Source organism: Pongo pygmaeus, chromosome 13 (genome assembly GCF_028885625.2).
Source record: "Pongo pygmaeus isolate AG05252 chromosome 13, NHGRI_mPonPyg2-v2.0_pri, whole genome shotgun sequence".
NCBI classification, from domain to species: Eukaryota; Metazoa; Chordata; class Mammalia; order Primates; family Hominidae; genus Pongo; species Pongo pygmaeus.
In genome coordinates this window covers 26,938,540-26,945,255 of record NC_072386.2, presented here as the reverse complement: position 1 = coordinate 26,945,255, position 6,716 = coordinate 26,938,540, and the positions used below count along the sequence as shown (strand labels likewise).

Below are 6,716 nucleotides of genomic sequence, written 5' to 3'. Positions count from 1 at the left end.
AGTGGGATATGCAATGGCTTTGAAGTTAGAGTCCTAACTCTACCACTTTCAGTGTGACAGTTGATCACTTTTCAATGAAAATAAAATATCAACATCACTGTACTATTTCTTTTTCTTTTTTTTTTTAACTATAAGTTCTGTGATACATGTGCAGGAGATGCAGGCTTGTTACATAGGCATACATGTGCCATGGTGGTTTGCTGCACCTATCAACCCATCATCTAGGTTTTAAGCCCTGCATGCATTAGGTATTTGTCCTAATGTTCTCCCTCGCCTTGCCCCCCACCCCGACAAGCCCGGATGTGTGATGTTCCCCTCCCTGTGTCCATGTGTTCTCATTGTTCAACTCCCACTCATGAGTGAGAACATGTGGTGTTTGGTTTTCTGTGTCTGTGTTAGATTGCTGAGAATGATGGCTTCCAGCTTCATCTATGTCCCTGAAAAGGACATGAACTCATTCTTTTTTATGGCTGCATATTATTCCATGGTGTATATGTGCCACATTTTCTGTTTCCAGTCTATCAATGATGGGCATTTTGGTTGGTTCCAAGTTTTGCTATTGTAAATAGTGCTGCAATAAACATACGTGTGCATGTGTCTTTATAGTAGAATGATTTATAATCCTTTGGTTATATACCCAGTAATGGGATTCCTGGGTCAAACAGTATTTCTGGTTCCAGATCCTTGAGGAATCACTACACTTTCTTCAACAACCAACAACAACAATTCCTCAACCAACAACAATGGTTGAACTAATTTACACTCCCACCAACAGTGTAAAAGTGTCCTATTTCTCCACAGTCTCTCCAGCATCTGTTGTTTCTTGACTTTTTAATAATCACCATTCTAACTGGTGTGAGATGGTATCTCATTGTGGTTTTGATTTACATTTCTCTAATGACTAGTGATGATGAGCTATTTTTCATATGTTTGTTGGCCGCATAAATGTCTTCTTTTGAGAAGTGTCTGTTCATATCCTTCACCCACTTTTTGATGGGATTGTTTGTTTTTTTCTTGTAAATTTGTTTAATTTCCTTGTAGATTCTTGATATTAGCCCTTTGTCGGATGGATAGATTGCAAACATGTTCTCCCATTCTGTAGGCTGCCTGTTCACACTGATGATAGTTTCTTTTGCTGTGCAGAACCTCCTCAGTTTAATTAGATCTCATTTGTCAATTTTGGCTTCTGTCGCAATTGCTTTTTGTGTTTTAGTCATGAAGTCTTTGCCTATGTCTATTTCAAGTTAAATAAGACATTTCCAACAATGTCAGATATATGGTGATTTACTATTTTTTTACATATATATATATATAAAATCTTTACATCTTAACCGCCTCATAGCCTTCTCTCAAAGTTCTTTGTATATCATTTTTTGTTGTTTTAATAGTTTACCCAGATAACCATGTATATTCATATTCTCTATATAAATTTAAAACAGTTTTGAAGATTTTCTCAAATATCACCATCCATAGTCAAAATGATTTTGTGTGTCACTACATGCATTTCCATAGTTTACGGTAAAGCATATAGAGATTTAAAATGGCTGTTTTCTTTTTTAGATTATATAGCTGTTAGGTATCATTTTAGTCATTTTACTCCCCCCAAAACTGATGTTGAATATTTCTTTTAATATATTAGCATATTATATAATTGAGTTGAAATCAATTGAAATTTTGGCCTAGTTGTACAAATGAAAATGGAGTTGCACTTTTATTTTTTATTTACAATTTTATGTAGAACTCAAAATATTTTGCCAATTTTATGAGCGTTACTGCTTACTACAATTGATTTATCCAGGTTTGGTTTTTTTATTTTTTAACTGATGCACAAATATGTCAAATAGCAGTGGATAAACCAGTTTGTAAAGTGCTTGTTGAGTAATCTTTAAACACAAAATGCTACCATTTGCTTTCTATAAAAGTATAACTATTTTCAGAAAATTCCTGATACTAATTACAAGTCATTGTTTATCAGGCTCTAATAGGAGATAGAAAAGTATACTTGTAGTTCTTGTGATAGTCAGAGATATTAATGTTATCTTTAAATAATTGGGTTATTTATTAAGTAAATTTTAGCCCTAATCATTCAATAGAAGATAGCTAGGTTATAATTATTGATCAATAACATGAAGCTCATTTTTATAGATTATTACTAAAAATTTTGGCAACTGTATTATGTTGTGAATGCTTAGACGTATAATTAACAAATTTCAATAAACTGTAAAATCATAGAGTAATATTTAATAATGTTGTATCTACAACTTGTAGTTTTTATTTGGTTTGTTTGTTTTCTTGTTTAAGTAAAATAAAAAAACCAAATTTTCCCTTGGAGAAGTACCGGGTGATAATGAGAGTATATACTGAATGCACTCTCATTAAGAGTATGCTATGGTGCTTTAAGGTCCTTTCTCCTAGAGTCTTCTTGTTTAAGTAAATTTTACCCTAATGTTATCTTTTTTTTCTTAATTGGGAAGGTATTAGGATGAGTGGACTCCAGCACCTTCGGTTCCTGTGTAAGCAAACCTCCAAATACCAACAAAATGGGGATTAGGGTTTAAACTTATGAATTTGGGGAAGGCACAAACATTTAGTTCAAAATAGCTGTTATTTTTTAACTAAAAATGGTAAATTGATATATTAATGATATAAATAATAGTTGATGACTACAGATTATAGTACCATCCTTCCAGGTGTAAAAGATTGAGATCTTCACGATCTTACAATATAAATTGTGCATATTAGAATACCAAAGGCACCAGGGTATTTTGAATGTGCATTGTATACCTAATGCTTTCTTGCCTTCACTGTTTATTGTAATTTTATTCCATTCCAATCTGCCATAGTCCTCTATTGACTTTTAATTCTAAAAAGAAAGATAAATAATGCAGAAATCTATGCATTTAGAAGCTCAGAGGTTTTTGCACCAAACTGATCATGTATACTTCTAATTTACTCCTGCAGTGCATATTTAGTAAAGTTTGTTTGTTTGTTTTCTATGAAAATGTTGGTTCAAACAATTCTCTAGGCTCTGGTTAAAATAGGGGGATAAAAATAGAAATAGGTCCAGTTTCCTGCTAAAATATTTGTTATTTTCTTCGCTGAAATATAAACAATTCACCCATAAATAATTGCACAGGCAAGCTGTAAATCCTTTCTCTTCAGCCTCTTTTAGCAGGGCTTGCAGAATTGATTTATACTTATATTGCGGCTATCACTATGTCAAAATAGTTTATTGCAAAAATTCCATTGTTCACTGATTATTTTAATGCAAAACTTAATAAGCTGAGAGAAACATTTTATGTATGGATTATAAACCATCCCTACTCAATAACTAAAGCTGCTAATCTTGCTCACTACTTTATTGTTGCAAATTGATTTCAGAAAATAATACAAAATACAAACACACTCATAACGGCTATATTAGAAGATGGATCTGGTTTCATATAGTGTTAATTTTTACTGTGTTATTCAATTAAAATCATGCACACTGTATCTGTTATAGTATATTTTATAATGCCAAAGGTAAATTTAATAGTCTATTGTGCACATCTGCTGTCCCTGATCTTTTGGCATTCCTGTGTAGTATACTTATTCATTTACTTTTGCTTTGTTGCTCAAAAAATTACTTTTATGCTTTAGAGTTCTGCATCATGACTCTCAAGTGGCCTTGGACAAGCATGGGTGAATCACTGTATTGGCTCCATCATAAAGATAAGTGTTTTCTACACTCAGGTTGAAAGATGCTATCAAAACAATCACCTATCTGTGTTTGGAAATACAGCAAGAAATATGATGAAATTTGAGCAGTAGCTGTCATGTTAAGCCATGTCACTTTTCCTGTGGGAGCAATAGTGGCAAAATGTTTATGGAATTTTTCTTTTTGTCAGATGGTCTCTAGATTTACATCTCAGCTCTGTTACTTATTAGCTATTTGTCCTTACACAAGTTAATCAATATCCTGAAGCCTAACTTTCTTAATAACAACACTCCATCACTCCTTTTTCTTTTTTTTTTTGATGGAGTCTCGCTCTGTCGCCAGGCTGGAGTGCAGTGACAGTGATCTCGGCTCACTGTAACCTCCACCTTCCGGATTCAAGTGATTCTCCTGCCTCAGCTACCTGAGTAGCTGGGACTACAGGGGCGCGCCACCACGCCCAGCTAATTTTTGTATTTTTAGTAGAGAAGGGGTTTCACCACGTTGGACAGGATGGTCTCAATCTCTTGACCTCATGATCCGCCCACGTTAGCCTCCCACAGTGTTGGGATTACAGGCGTGAGCCACTGTGCTCAGCCTACTCCATCACTTCTTTTATCTCACCTTGTCTCATCAAAGAAAAAGAGAGAGAGAACTTTGGGAAAAACTCAAATACCTGATTTCTCCATGTACATATTGAGGAAGTTTTATACTGATAAAAAAAAATCCATATATCATTCTCATCTCCACCTAGCATTTTATTTTACACAGATATCCAGAGTGATCAGATATATACTACCTCAACTTACCATCAAAGATACAGCGATACATATATCTGCAATCAAGTTATTCTATTTGTTCAAATATGTGTGTTTTTATCTTTATCAGTCAATTGAAGGTTTATATTTTCTAAGAAGTAACTTTTGGTTTTATTGATAACTTTATTGAATTTTCTATTCTTTATTTCATTTTTTGTTCTAATGTACACTGTTTCCTTTCATTTATTCTGGATGTGGTTAGCTCTACTGTTTCTAATTTTATAAGGTGAAAACTTATAGTATTGATTTGAAATATTTATTTCCTTTAAGATAGCCAGATACAAATACATTTCCTTCTAAGCACTGCTTTAGCTGCATCCCCTAAATTTTAGTGTGTTGTGATTCTGTATTCATTTTTTCCAAGGTGTTTTCTGACTTCCATTGTGACTTCCTCTTTGACCAATTATCTTAAAAATTTCCACATAATTATGAATTTCCAAAATTTTCTCCTATTATCACTTTCTAACTTTCTTTCATTGTAGTCTGAGAAAGCATTTTGTATTATATCATTAAAAAAAACCCTTGAGGTATGTTTTATAACCTATCATACAGTATATCCTGGAGAAAGTTCCACATACACTTGAGAATAATGTGTATTCTCGTTTGTTGTGTGGAGTGTTCTTTATGTGTATAGTAGGTTTCATTATGTTATACTATTGTTGTGTTATTCACGTATTCTATTTTGTTACTGATCTGCCTAGTTATTCTATTCACTATTGAATGTGGAGTATTGAATTATATCTAATTGTCATTTCTCTCTTCAATTATGTGTCTTTTCTTCATATATTTTGGGTCTCTGGTGTTAAGTACATTTATAGCTTACAAATTATATATCTGGCATGTGCATGTGTGGATTCCACGACCATCTTGCTGCTGCTAATGCACACATGCTGATCCCACTGCCATCACCCAGATCAAGTGCTTTTGCTGTCACCCCGTATTGTAGTGCTTTTGCCAGAAGACAGGAACACCTTGGCCCTTCCACCATAGCAGATGCTTAACCTCAAGAAGCCAGAGAACAAAGCTGTGGGCCTGATCCAATCCTCCAGGGTTAGAGTATTTAGCCCAAGAGTGCTGAGCTGTGCCTTGGCCCTGCAAAATTATCCAGAAATAAAGCCAGTCGACTAAACCCAACTTTCACCGTAGTAAGCCTCTTAAAAGCATCAAATAATATAAAAACAAAAAGCTCTGTCTAAAGGATAAATTCAAAGATTAAAGAAACATTAGCTCACATAGATGAGAAAGAACCAGTCCAAAATATCTTGCAACTCTAAAAAGCCAGAGTATCTTCTTACCATCAAATAACGGCATTAGTTCCCCAGCAATGGTTCTTGATCAGACTAAAATTGCTAAAATAACAGATATATAAATTAGAATCTGTTAAAGTTCAGGGTCTCTTGTAAGGCAAGTCTGGTGGGAAGAAAAATAAGATAAAGAAAAACAATTAATGGGTACTAGGCTTAATACCCGAATGATAAAATAACCTGTACTAAAAACCTCCATGACACAAGTTTACCTGTGTAACAAACCTGCACATGTACCCCTGACCTTAAAATAAAAGTAAAAAATCAAAATCAGAATCTGAATGGCAAGGAAGTCATTGAAAGTCAAGAGAAAGTTGAAACTCAATCCAAGGAATCAAAAGATTCCAGTAAAACATTTCAAGAACTGGAAGATGAAATAGTCATTTTCAGAAAGAAACAAACTGATGTGACAAGACTGAAAACCTCACATGAGTGTAATAGTACAACTGGAGGTATTAACAGCAGAACAGACCAAGTGGAGGAAAGAATCTCAGAGCTTGAAGACCAGTTCTTTGAATCAACTCAGACAAAAATAAAGATAAAACATTTTTTAAATGAACAAAACCTCCAAGAAATATAGGATTAGATAGAGACCAAAACGATGACTCACTGGCATCCCTTAAAGAAAGAGAGAGGGAGCAAGGAACTTGGAAAACGTATTTGAGGATATTGTCCATGAAAAATGTCCCAACCTCATTAGAGAGGTTAACAATTCAAATTCAGAGAATTTAGAGAACCCCTGCAAGATACTATACAAGGTGACAATCCCCAAGACACATAATCATCCAATTTGCCGAAGTCAAGATGAACGAAGAAATATTAACGCAGCTAGAGAGAAGGGGAAGTAACCTACAAAGGAAACCATATCAAGTTAACAGCAGACCTTTCAGCAGAAACTGT

General features: G+C 34.2%; 1 long non-coding RNA gene across 1 annotated transcript; it reads right to left on the bottom strand.

The window, feature by feature from the left end:
• Positions 1-4,439: 4,439 nt before the first annotated feature.
• On the bottom strand, positions 4,440-5,861 carry LOC129044001 (uncharacterized). The gene is made up of 2 exons (XR_008504586.1): positions 5,808-5,861; positions 4,440-5,604 (listed from the first exon to the last, which is right to left on the bottom strand). It is a non-coding gene; the product is annotated as an uncharacterized LOC129044001 (long non-coding RNA).
• Between the last annotated feature and the right edge of the window lie 855 nt (positions 5,862-6,716).